Raw genomic sequence first — 13,573 nt, 5'->3', positions numbered from 1 at the left:
AAAAGGACAAGTCTGATATGAACAGAACATCTTATACAGTATGGTGAAATGTGATTGGCTAAAAGTGGGGATGAAAGGTGATTTAGACTTAGTTCTCCCATTAGTTGGTGCACAGATATGTCCATATCTCTCAGCACACAATTCATCCAATCTCCAGGGACCACACCCTGTAAAAGAACCTCCTAGAAACCTCTTCCCGCTCTCTACCTGTTAGTCTTATTCCTTTGTTAGCTGAGATGTGATGCAGCTACTGGTGGTGGCTCATAGGGAGGATTATTATGGTTTCCACCCTTAAACAACCTTGAGTTTAGCGGTTTCAGTGCAATTAGTTGTTACATTATGAGGAAATAGGAATATACTGTGAAGTAAAGCCAATCTCTCTGTCTTTTTGACGTGTGCATGTGTGTGTGTGTGTGTGTGTGTGTGTGTGTGTGTGTGTGTGTGTGTGTGTGTGTGTGTGTGTGAGTAGGTGTGTGCATGTGTGTGTGTGTGTGTGTGTGTGTGTGTGTGTGTGTGTGTGAGTAGGTGTGTGTGTGTGTGTGCAGCTGTAACTTTCCAGCTTGACCTGTCAGTAACCACCATGTATTTAACCCTTCAGGACCTGGGGTTGATGCTCTCCCTCTATTCAGGTCAACACAACTCATACAAATTGCACAATAAATGGTTATTAATATCAATATTGTAATATTCACATGTGATATCAATTTCAGTATTCAGCTAGCAGTGCCTTAAAAAAATAAATCCTAACACCATATACTAGCAGGTCATAATATTACAAAACATAAAATACTTTTTAATATAAAATACTTGGAGACTAAAATGTTGAAACAAAGTGATTTTCATTGAACTTCCATAACCAATGGAGCAGAATAGCATACTGTCGATGGGCATTAAAAAAAGTTATCTCGGAAAATATTTAATATAGCTAACTTTTCACAGATCTTTATAAATATACATATTTATTGCTAAAAAAACTCCAGGCAAACCAGACATAGTCAAGCAGAAATTGTTGTCAAGATATGATGTTTTGAGTGGAATGACCCCTAAGAGAACAGATATCAGTAGTTTGAATAAAATGCACCAGAAAATCTATTGAATACTGTTGTTAGAAATCCTTTATTTATAGAAGTATCTCAAATGCAAATTAGATAACGCGGCATGTGTTGAATTAATGCATGTTCATAGTACATATTTTGATGTTCCAGTCCATTTCTCAGGGGACTAGGTCCACAAGATTATCTTATTCAACCTTGTAACCAGAATACATTGCATTATCCTTCTGGGTAAGTGCTAAGTGTCACAAATTTTTGAGACAAAAGGATCAAATAATATTTTAAAAAAGTCTTTGTTTTTTGTGTTTCTTAAAGGAGCACATCCCTTTCAGCTTCAAAAACAAGGTTGGAAGTGCACAGAGTAAGCAATGCTTGGACAAAGGCGTCATCTTATTGCACTGGTATTACAAAGATTTAAAAGCACATTTTAATTTGTATTAAAAAGCATATTACAACCTTTTATTTCACAGGAAAGCAGAAATACAAGTCAATGCCAGCTTAGACTAAATTAAAGTGTGTATACTGGGATGTTTTATTGATGCAGACCAAATCGTATACTTTGGCATTTTTTTTTTTTTTTTTTTTTTAAACATTTGTTCATTTGCCCCTGAAGAAAATAATTTCCACACAGAGAATACAAAATACATGTTTGGCCTTTGTCTGAGTGACCAAGGTTTTCCAGCAGGTGGTGATGTAAAATTAGTTTTACTATCTGAGTAAACAGGGAATTCAAACAGATGCCAGCCGTTTGTGTGTCTTTGAGTGGGTGTAGAGTCTACAGCTGTAGGAGGTCGTCTTCTTTGAGCTCCTTCTCTGCTGGTTTTGCATCATCAGCTAAAGAACGGCTGGGGAACAACTTCCTCATGACATCCACATGTCCAACTACAAACAGGAGAAAACAAGGACAGGTTAAATTACATGAAGCAGAAAAAATAAGAAGACAGAGAAACTTAAATAATCCGTGCCACTCGTTTCTCCTATAAATACCTTTGTATAGCTCAGCTTCTGGCTCTGTCCAGTAGTCTCCGGAGCCTGTCTCACTCTCAGCAGGCGAGGCATTGTCTGCCATGTATAGATCTTCAACTGCAGAACCTTCATACCCAGAACCTTCCTCTCCCGGGTACACAAAAGGCGACTCCCCCTCCTGACCGTTCATTTGATCTTCTTTCTCCTCCACCTCCTCGTAATCCTCCACCAGTGGACTCTCACCCTCCACAGGCTCTGCATCTCTAGAAACAGAAGAATGTTGAGATATAGAAATATGTTGATTGAGTTTGGCTATTGACTTATTTAAATATATCTCTTTGTAGCTCTTTTGTAGCAGAATTTTTTTGATAACTAATTATTCTTTTTAAATAAATTTTCAACCAAAAATGCCTATATTTGCTCGAGCTCCTCTTACTTGAAAATTTAATGCTTCTCCTCATAATATTTAATTGTATAATGTACCAGAACACTTCCCCATGGTTTTTAATCAAATATAACAGGCATTTTTTCTCAATTTTCTGAGGTTTTGTCTGACCGTTCTGCTCACTCTGCTTACAGTTTTATCATATTTACTGGTTTATGACGTTCGGTGAACTGACATAATTTCAACTAGAACGAGAGTTTAATAGGATAGAATGAGTAAAAACATCCGTGTGGATTAATGGCCTTTAAATTATTGTCGGGGTAACATGGTAACAGTGCTTAAAACATCATTCTTGCAACCAATGCCAGCTTTAAAGTAAAACTGAAAGAGCAAATGTCTATATTTCTGGAGTAGTTCTACTGTAATGCCCTCAAAAAAGTAATGGTTCCTAAATGGTTCCTCATAAGGTTCTTTAAAGTGCCATCACCAACTAAAGAAACTCTTTATTTTGGGCGTACTTTAAAGAACCGCTTCAAGAAATGTTTTTTTTAAAAGTGCTTACTGGCAATATAAACAGTTCATCTATGCCATCACTGAAAAGAATTATTTTTGGTTGCAGTTACGAGACTTTTTTTGTTTTTTATTTTTTAAACAGTCATAAACTTATAAAATCAGCCCTGACTGAATCTGACTCGAACTGCTATGGAGGCAGATGTTCTGTGAAGGGTGAATGAAATAAATTAAAGCACATGTGTACATGTGATCTGGTACTTCACAAATACGTCTATCTAGCTGGCATGGCACCTAGACGGATACAAAACAATAGACCAGAAGCAACAGCCCACCAGACGGCACAGCCCACATCCTCTGAACACTTCCTCCTGAGTTCCTGTTCAATGTGAGACAGAAGAACGAGGACTGCTGCTGCTGCTGAAGCCCTGCTGACTTTAAGTAAGCTTTCAAATAAGATGTAGGAGGCCAGAAAACACAGACATCCCATAAGCATAATATTTGTTTTCTGAGGCTGTCCACATTCAGTCACTTTGTTGGCAGCCATCCTTCTGACTTGCTGTCCCTGACTTTGGTTTGAGTATCTGTAATCGCAGACCATTTATAATAGCACTGTTTACAGAAGTTTCACAACTATGTAATCCAATTCTAAGCTTCTGTGGAGAACTTGTAGTAGAGTTGTACAACTACCTGCAGAGAATCTATGTAATGCTACAGCTGCTTACATCCATTCACTGTGTGGTTTAAACAACGCCATACATAGTCTCTAACTGGACAAAATGTGATCTGTGTTATTCATTTTTGAAATCTTTTCTTTTTAAATAAAAATAGTGCAATTAACTGATAGCATTGGTGGTTAAGAGGAACTCTAAAAGAGGAAATTGAGGCCTGAGACCAAGACTGTGATACTTGGGCTTTTCTCACCAAGAGAAAAAACACTTTTTTTCCCACACATATGCTGTCCTACACCAAATACACTAACAGACATACACATGTAATTCTCTACTGGCATTCAGTGATTCTAGCAGATCACAGTTTGAAGTTTAACTAAGTTAACACCAAGTTTTCAAACTATAAAAAATAATTTCTGACTCATTAAAGCTTGTAAAAATTCAATGTGGAACTGAAGTTGAGTAGAGATTACTCTGTTTTTCATTTATAAAACTTGTCATGAAAATAAGATTTAGACTCTAAACAAAGCCTTCACACAATGTAATTCACTGACTTGCTTTAATGCTGAAAACAATTGATCAACAACTAAATTCAAGAAATATGTGAAATTATAAAATATTGTATTGCTGTCTCTAAGGTCTAAATCACAGACTGACAATATAGGAACATAAGTGATGGTGTCTATACTTCTTTTTTTGTACTTTAAATGGGTCAACAAGTGTGACAGAAGACATGACAACATACTGCACAGTATGAGCCTCTAATTTTTAAAAGTATAACCGCATAAATGTTGTTTGTAAACACTGTTGAGTGGAAACAAGAATGAAATTTAACAGAAACATAAAAGTAAGTCATGCAATCAGTGGATTTTCTTTTACAACATCATTATGAGAACATTTTGTATGACTAAGTCGATTGTTTCAACAAAGGCTGGCTGTACTTCCTCTGTACTGGAGTCTGTAGTGTGCAGAGCACAAGTTCGCCTCAAGGCAGCACTTTGAGCAATGCAAACGTTTCACCACAAACACTGCAGCAGCACTGAGACACAAATGTAGAATAGGTTGATATTCATGACTGGGAGTGAATTTCCATTTTACTTTTGCTTTGTACAGCAATTTACATACAACATGCTTCTAAATGTTGCTGTTGTTTTGACATTTGGTGCCAGCTATGATTTCTCTGTAGTTTCATGACATGTATTCTGTATACTACACAAAAAGCTTTACTTTAACTACTTCAGGCAAAATTTCAATAATCAAAATTAAATTCTCCAGTGCAGAGAAAAGACCGACATTCTTCACAACCATTTCAGACTGTGTAGAAGCAAAGCAAAACTGGCCACAGACTTGCTGCTGTAAACTCTAAATATTCCTGCTCCTGTGCTTTGTGACAGTGACAAACCCATCATGAACCTCTCAGGTCTTTTCTACTCCAGCTATAACCTCTCTGCCCTCTCTCTCTCTTGCTTTATCCCTCCACGTTGTCTCCTATTTTGGCTTTTCTTGGCTGCCTACCTCACACTTAAATGCTCTCTCAGACACACAACACGTGAACACACACAGCTATACACGCACACAGAGACTGTGTCAATGGAGTTGAGTTAAACAAGGTGACAGATCCAACACAGCATCAGCATTTCTGCATTCAAAGTCTGCATTTGTCTGACAGCAGCCTTGTATGATGATGACGTTTTGTTTTTCCAGACTCATTTTAATGTGGAAGTGAACTTACTGCTCCCAAGCATCTGGCAAATGAAATAAATCTTCACATCCCAGATTTGAACACTCTCACAGAGAATGTACATTTACACAACCCATGAATACTTACAGATACTGTGCAGCAGAGGCAGGCAGTTTGGCTGGCAGGTCTGGACTCCAGGTCATCTCTGGGGTCTGTTGAGTCACACAGTTGGCCTGACCGCCCTCAGGGTTACATCTCACAAACTTATACACAGCAGTCCTTGGTGCTCCTACACAGAGATAAATGGCACTGATGTTTAATTTACGTGTTTTGCCCCAATGCAACATTAAGTACAGCAATTCACTACAGTCAGGCTGTTCTTTGGCAGCATCTCGTTGATCATCTGGCTCTGTTCAGAGTAACAATTAGTGTTTACTAGTTCCATGTTTGGAGGGTTTCAGGAGATTACAACATTATTCTACAACATGGTAAAGTAACGGTTTACTGGGCTTCACAGATGTTTATTCACTTCAGTAATGTGTAGGAATAGGAAGTAGCAGCTTTGCAACTTTTTCTCAATACATTGCAGCAAGTGCATCACCGAGTTTTTCTGTTGAAATGTGTTGCTGCTACAGCAGGCGAGATTTCCAGTGAGGAAGTTTGTTAAAAGCAAAATTCATGTTAATCCTGTGATTGTCAGGTCTTGATGATTTTTGTTGTTAGTTCTCCTATGGATTAATAAACTTCATCATACAGGACTGACATAATTCTATCTATTTCCTGCTTTGCCCGCTGTGATGATGGAATTGTTTGAAAGTTTTATAAAGGTTTCATGACTCTTCAAAAAAAATCGAGACACTAATGAAGCATTTTCAATTGTTTTCAAAAGCAGAATTCCCTATTAAAATGTGAATGTGATATTTCTGCATCACACTGATACGACTGCTGAAAATCATTTATCACCCCTTGCCATACATGCTGATAAAACCTACGTGACAGTGTGACATCCAGATAAGTTGTATGGGAGACTTCCTGTGACAACTACTGTGAGTAATATGGGGCCTAATATACACTGATGATAAACTGTTGAGTGTCTGTACAGTTTAGTAGTTCTTTTTGCCAAATAAAACCTTTATATCGCAGCTGTTCTAATTTAGATTCAGCTTGTAAGTGATAAATTATTAGAAGAAGAGATGAATCGAGAAGTGTTCGTATTAGTTATTAAACTGCTTTAGTCTGTCTTATTGGTATTATGCAAATACAGAAAAAAACCCACACGTCACAAGGAATATTGAAGACATTTGGGTTGAATAAATACTTCTAAGTATGCGTCTAATATCACTTCTGGCATCAGGGGCTTACCACTAATTAATGCCAGATACAATTCAGTAAAAACACAGTTATTTGGGTTTTCCCACCCTGTCTCCTTCCTTTTTATTAGAAAATGACACTATCCCGAAATGTCAAGGGGAGAGTTCAGAAATTCCCCTTCACAAATACAGAAGGTCCAACAAGCCTTATAGAAACTGAATTCGGAAAGCGAAACACATTTGCTTTTTCTCTATTTAACATGAGCCAGACCAGGCAGGGGATCTACATACTTTAATATTACATCATAGCAAGTTACGGTTTAGTACATAATATCTGAGTTGTGGAAGTTTTGTTTATATTTTCTAGAGTTACTCGGTGTTTTTCTTTTCTGCTGTACAGGTGGGAAGGATGGTGATCGAGGCTACAGAACCCATTAGTACGAAAAGAGAACCCAGATTATGATAAATGAGTCATAGTTACTGACAGTAATCACATTCTGCTGACAAGGAGAGACAGATATGAGTGATGAGCGACAGTCAGTAGTTTTTGCTTGTCAATCAAAGACCCTAGTGGCCCTCAGGTTCCAGTTTGGGCACCCATTGCTCCGTTACGCACTTAAATCTGCCAGCATGTGAAGCGCCTCTCCTTGTTGTTTCCCCTACAACCTGTCCAAGGAAAGCGACATTTATCCCCACAGGAAGAGCCACAAAGTTAACTGTCGACTTACCTTTTCCGTTTTGTAAGGCGAGGCAGGAGATAAAGAGGAGCAGAACAAGTTTCATCCTCAAATTAGTCTTTTCGTCCGCAAAACGCGCAAATATAAAACCACTCCTTTATCAAACGAGGTGTCTTTGCGCAGTGAAGAATGAGAGTAAACTGCCTCAGACAGTCCCCTAAAAGAGCTCAGCCCTCCGAGTGCGTCATGGTTTCCTGAAGTCTTCTGGTGCAGAAAAGTGGTTGAACATCCTCAGTGGAAACTTTCGCATTAGTCGTCTCAAATATCAGATATCAGGTCGGAGTTTGCGCAGCGACGCACTTAGGCTGAGGAAATACCAAAAGATAGCAGCCAAGATTCAATCTGTGTTTTTGACAGAGAGGAAGTGACAATTTCTCTTAATTGGCTGCCGTAGAGATAAGAAAACGACATCAGCGTTGAGAGCTTCTGCTTTCACAATCACGAGTTTCACCTTTTTTATCTTCTTAGCTCTGTTCATTTCATGCAAAAAGCAAATTTTCGGTCAGTTGCAGCGTGACAGATGAATGTTTGTGCGTCTCCTCTTTACTTTCTTAGCTCAGGATTTCCCTCAGCTTAATTTTGCTTTCTTCCTACTTCACAGAACGAAACAGTAAAATGAGACAGAACCACAAAATCATTCAGCAGCCACAAACTACCACCACAAAATCAACTTATCTATTCACAGTAACACAAGTAAAAGCAGTTATGATCAGCTGTAAGCAGGCCAGGGGTCACTAGGGGTTAAATGACCTTTAAGCTCCACCAGCACCTCATCAACAATCCTCAGCCTCATCTCCTCAGATACTTACAGAAGAACCACTGATCTGCTCCCTCTTTATAGTCTGTATATGTTTGGTCAGTGATGTGCATTCTTTCCAGTTCCTGTGCCTTGTTTTCATTATATTTGTGCCTTATATTTCCTGCAGATGCTTGTCATTTGGCCAAATGCTATCAAGTACATTTACTCATGTTCTACACTTGAAGTTTTCAGGAGCTAAAAGTTTATTTGGTGAACATAGAAGCATTTTTTTTGCCCCCTTACAGTTTGCTCCACTGCCAGTTAAAGAGATTTGATGCTTATAATTAATGGAATTATGTATTCAAATATTACATGCATAATCAATATAATAACAGAAAAACTAAAACATATTTTTTACACTTCAACTTTTGTTGCAAAGACAGGAAGGTGTCTATGTGTGTCCATATGTGTTTGTTTCTGTGATATAACTTTGTGCCGATAAACACAAGTTGAGACATTTCAAGACCTGACACCTGGTACGTTGTGTCGTCTCGGGCACATGAAGGATATTCATCAGACTTAGTCCATTGACGATGACTCAGAAGTTACTCAGGACACTACTGTGCTGTTAGAAGTCGGCAAGCAAAGACATTTTCAGGCAATGTTGATGATGGAGGTATGGATTACTACTCAAGATAGAACAAGAGGAGTTCCGTGTGTTGTGCTTTGACACCAGGGAAGGATTTTATTGATCATAACATTCAAAGATCATCCTTTGAGATGTTTATAGGGATCAGTTATCAACTGTTAACTTCTGGCAGTTTAACAATATTTCAAATGCAGATGTTTTGTAAAGAAGATGAAAACATTAAAACACAGACAGTGATTGACACATTTATTAGAGTATGATTGTTTTTGTAGAAATCACTGGAGAGCTGGAAAGAGTTTGGTTTTATGATCACAACGGAAAGTGATAGACAACAAAATGAGATGAGAATTTTTAACTTTCAGGTTATTTTCACATTTCAAAGTATTAAACAGTAGCTTGACAGTTAAAAATCACCTTTATAATGAATACAATACTCAAACATCATTTTGTTCAAGACAGAAGTGAAGAATTTCTACAATTTATTATGTTGTACTAATGTTTCTACATTTACTCTTAACATATTTAACAGTTAAAAGTAAATTGGGTGTAAAACTAAAGCCTGTACAGCATGTATTTGGATATAAGTATCTGCTGATGGTTTGCAGGGTTGCATCTGTGAGCAGTTGAATTCTGTGTAACTTCGATGGTGTCTTCAGTTATTAGAGGTGTTTGTAGATGTAAATGATAATGATGACAGGCTGATGACATCTTTGTGGTATTTTTTTGTGGTTTCCTCGGCACGTCACCTCACCGCACACATGAAAGAGTGTTTTGATGCTATATACACCATAAAACCAAACTAGCACTTAGTTTGTTCTACTTTTTTAGTGGGGAACACTGAAAAGTCAGTCAAAATCAAGTGCTCATCAAGAAGAAATTCTAAAGTTTGGTATATTTCTCCATTTTCTCTCTGTCTGGTCATTTATTAAACCTCTAAAAACTCAGATCTGCATATCAGTGTTATAGCTTTCGAAGTAAAATAATACCTACTTACCTTAAAATGGCATTAACTGTAAAACATTGCTTCCTCTAGAATGTGCAGATCAGTGGTGTCCCCTTCTGCCTCTCTACACATTAATCCCAAGTTTCTAGCACACCAGCTCACCTACAACTACAACCTAAAAATACTCTGCACTACACAATGGCAAGTTTTAATATTGGAGTACTATAGCCATACATGTTCGAACCAGAAACCGATTCTGAAGAAGAATAATGATATGGGAAGTCCCCCTCTGTACACGTTGACAGGAATAGTTCCTTAATGTGGGTTCATTACATATGAAACCCCAAAAATCTGTAGTGTGATATTTGAGAGTGTCATCGATACACAACAGGTTCAAATTGGAAATGCCCAGCCATGGCATTGACTGCGTATTTCACTCACAATGTGTCTTCTAGCATGTTTGATTTTTATTTTACAAAGTTACTGCTGGTTTTTACATTCTGTTGTAAAGGCGGGGAGGATGATGATTGAAGTTACCGAGCTCAGCAGTGAGAACCCTGATGATCAGAAATGAGTCATGCTTATTTACGGTAATCTCTTTCTGCTGACACGGAGAGACAAAGGAACAGTTCCTAATTTTTGTTTGTCAATCAGAGACTCCAGATGGCCCTCAGGTCCCACTTTGGGCACCCACTGCTCCTTTAAGCACTTAATCTGTCAGAATGTATAATGTATCTGCTTGCTGTCTCCACTTCAACCTGTCATATTAATACAAAAACACCATGTGGACATGTTATCACGGCAAAAGACACTCAATTCATTTCATTTCCTCACGTGGATTGTGTGGGAAAACTACATGTAGACGTGTGCACAATCCAACAGCATGTATAAGAAACTGTGTTTCATGACGTTCTTTTTCTAGAACAGTCTGACCTTGTGACCTGTGTGTGTGTACATGTTAATGTCAGCACTTTCCTTTAAATATTTGTCAAGTCCTTGTACAACACAGACAGAGGTGGCTCTGTGGGTTGAACCCCGCATTCCTCCCTTTGACTGCTTTTGTGTTTTTCTTACTCTTCTTTTTTGCATCTCTTTCATGTCTTCTTCTTGTCTGTGTCAGATGAGACATAGACAGAGAACTGTTTGATTCAGCTGACACATCGGTACGATGCTGCAGGAAGTGGTAACATCACTTGCTATCATTTTCCTTCAGGAAATGACACACTAGCCTGCCCAACCTCGCCTCGGGTTACAACCACACACACACACACACACACACACACACACACACGCACACACACACACACACGCACACACACACAGGCACGCACACACACACACTGTGACATAAGTGACATATTTATGAGGCACATAAACCCACTTAAATTTCCCTTTTGGCCTTTTTCCAATCAGCACTTGTCTTCTTTAAAACACTCGATAATCAAGCTGTTTTAAACACCATACGATCACTAATATCTAAAATGTTGTGTTTGACGCTGTATGATTTTCTCTGCAGCAGTCAGTATCTTTATCTATAAAAAGTCAGCTTTTATAGTCAGCTTGGTTTCCATTTCCCACCCCTGTCACATTATGTGGGATTCGAGTCTATTGTCTGAGTAACCAGAGTTTATGGCTGAACAGACAGCGCTATTTTCACCCTCTCTGATAGAAAGACACAGTAAATGTGCACACAGTGGTAAACATATGAAAACACACTAAAACCATTGATTGGTCTGACAAGGGGCAGAAACACAGGCTCCACAATGATTGTCGTGAGGAGGAAAAAGCTAATGGAATCAGTTTTTATCTAAAAAAAAGAAAACTACAAGATGTAGATTTGTGTGTTAAGAACAGAAATTGTCACTGTTGTGTCAAACACAGCCAAGTGCATGTACACAATCTACTATACACTAGTGTTGACTGTTCCTTGGGGTATTAATCAGGATGTAACAATATTGTAACAGTCTATAGATGTATATTTGATGTGTAACAGTTAGGTAGGACAAGAAAAATCTCTACAAAGCAGCCCTAGTCAGATCTTAATTTCAGTAATCTTAAATCTTCCTGTTTTGTTTCCATTGGTGGGAAATGTAAAAAACCCTTTCTTCATAAGGCAGTCACACTGAGATTAGGACCTTCGTTCTAAACAAGCAAAAACAAAACTTGAGTACACATAAGAAATAAGTGTCCAGGTCAGACACAACAAACTCAACCAGCCAAGAACTCCCTCGAAAACAATTACAGACATCTCTAAAAAGTTCCTTAACTAAAACTTTATAGTCATCCAATGAAATGAAACATTTTACTCTCTTTTATATACAATCATTTTGTCCCTGTTTAACTTGCATTTCACATAATTGTAAACATCAACAGGAATTGCAGATCATCTGATTTGTCAGCAGCACTTATGGAGTTATCCTTTCCACTTGATTGAAAAAAAAAATCTTCCTTAGAGTTGTATATTTAGTGTAAGTGAGGATTTTCTGTAAGCTGCCTTCTCTATTCACAACACATTAATCTCAAGTGTTGGGCAGGTTTGTTGGTTCATGTTTTGACAAGCATCAGAAAGGTTAATAGGAGCATAAACTTAAGCAGGAATTACAGGTTATGATGCACTGAAAATGTTTCCATTGCATGATGAAAAAACTAATTGTGTTTTACGGCAAACAGCAATTTGTGCCATGATCAGTATTTCACTGGCATGCTTGTGTCTGTCTGGAGGTGTGTGGCGGAGGAATGAGATGTGTTGGCATTTGTTGTTTGGCAAAATAAATTTGGATTTATTATGTCTCTTCTCTTAAAATCATCATATCGAAGTGTCACAACTCAGTATAACCCAGTGTGGAATTCATATCTTTAAAATATTCCTCTTCAGCTTGTCCTCTGCTTCTAAATCCATACAAAAGCTACCACTGGGTGATAATAATTTTTATATTAATGCTTTCGGGATGTAAACCCCAATCCCATGATTTTACTAGACCGGCCTGGTGTGACATGCTGGTGACACTGGCTGCCACTTAGTTGACCAGACCCACAGTCCTGTGGTGTTGCAGATACACCACAAACCCACCAACGCCTTAAGAGAAGCAGCACTCAGCAGGTTGAAGTTGCATGACTTCCTGGTTAGTGGGAAATTGGTCATATGTCAGCCCACACATCTGACCTATGATGGAATTGCTTCCCCTTTTGAAAATATGCAAAAGAATCTGGGAACTGCTATCCTCAATTAACTTCCATTTGTTGTGCAATGTCCCTTTATTTCTGCCAGCTGTAATACATGTACGCAGTTTTAATTCGCAATGTGATAAATGTACGTAACACTGAACCAACGTGCTGCACAGACTGTAAAGCCTCGAGGCAAATTCGTGATGTTGGAGTACATAATTAAAGTTGTCTTGACTGCTGATACTGTGGAAAACAAGCAGGAGAAGAGGCAGCTGTGGGTGGAGCACAATATAAAGATGTATTTCACATAAAAGTTGACACATACTGTTACTTTTATAGGACGTCATTACATAGAGGCAGTTTAAGACATGGTATAGTTTTAATAGACACATTTTTACATGCATCTCTGCATCAAGCAATTTAATAGTCTGGAAAAAAATTCTTAAACTCATCTACACTCAGTGATGAGATTATTTTAGCCTTTTGCTCAAGGAACCACTGTCATTAAAACGGCCTTCTCCTATATGGATACTACAGGCCCCACCTCACACTCAGCCTCTTATTCAAGGTTAAAAAAGAAGTACATATTAGTATTGTGACATAAGTGTGGAATACTCGATTGTTTAAATATTATATTAAGTGTCTACTGTACCTAAAACAGACTGCAATACAGGTTGAACTTGATGGAACTCGCACCATGCAGGTTGTGAAGTCTACTAAACCAACAGCAGTGTGTTTTTTTTATTTCTTACCCTCAAAACCAAC

The sequence above is a fragment of the Amphiprion ocellaris genome, chromosome 1 (assembly GCF_022539595.1).
Source record: "Amphiprion ocellaris isolate individual 3 ecotype Okinawa chromosome 1, ASM2253959v1, whole genome shotgun sequence".
Taxonomy (NCBI): Eukaryota; Metazoa; Chordata; class Actinopteri; family Pomacentridae; genus Amphiprion; species Amphiprion ocellaris.
This window is presented reverse-complemented; position numbering follows the sequence as displayed.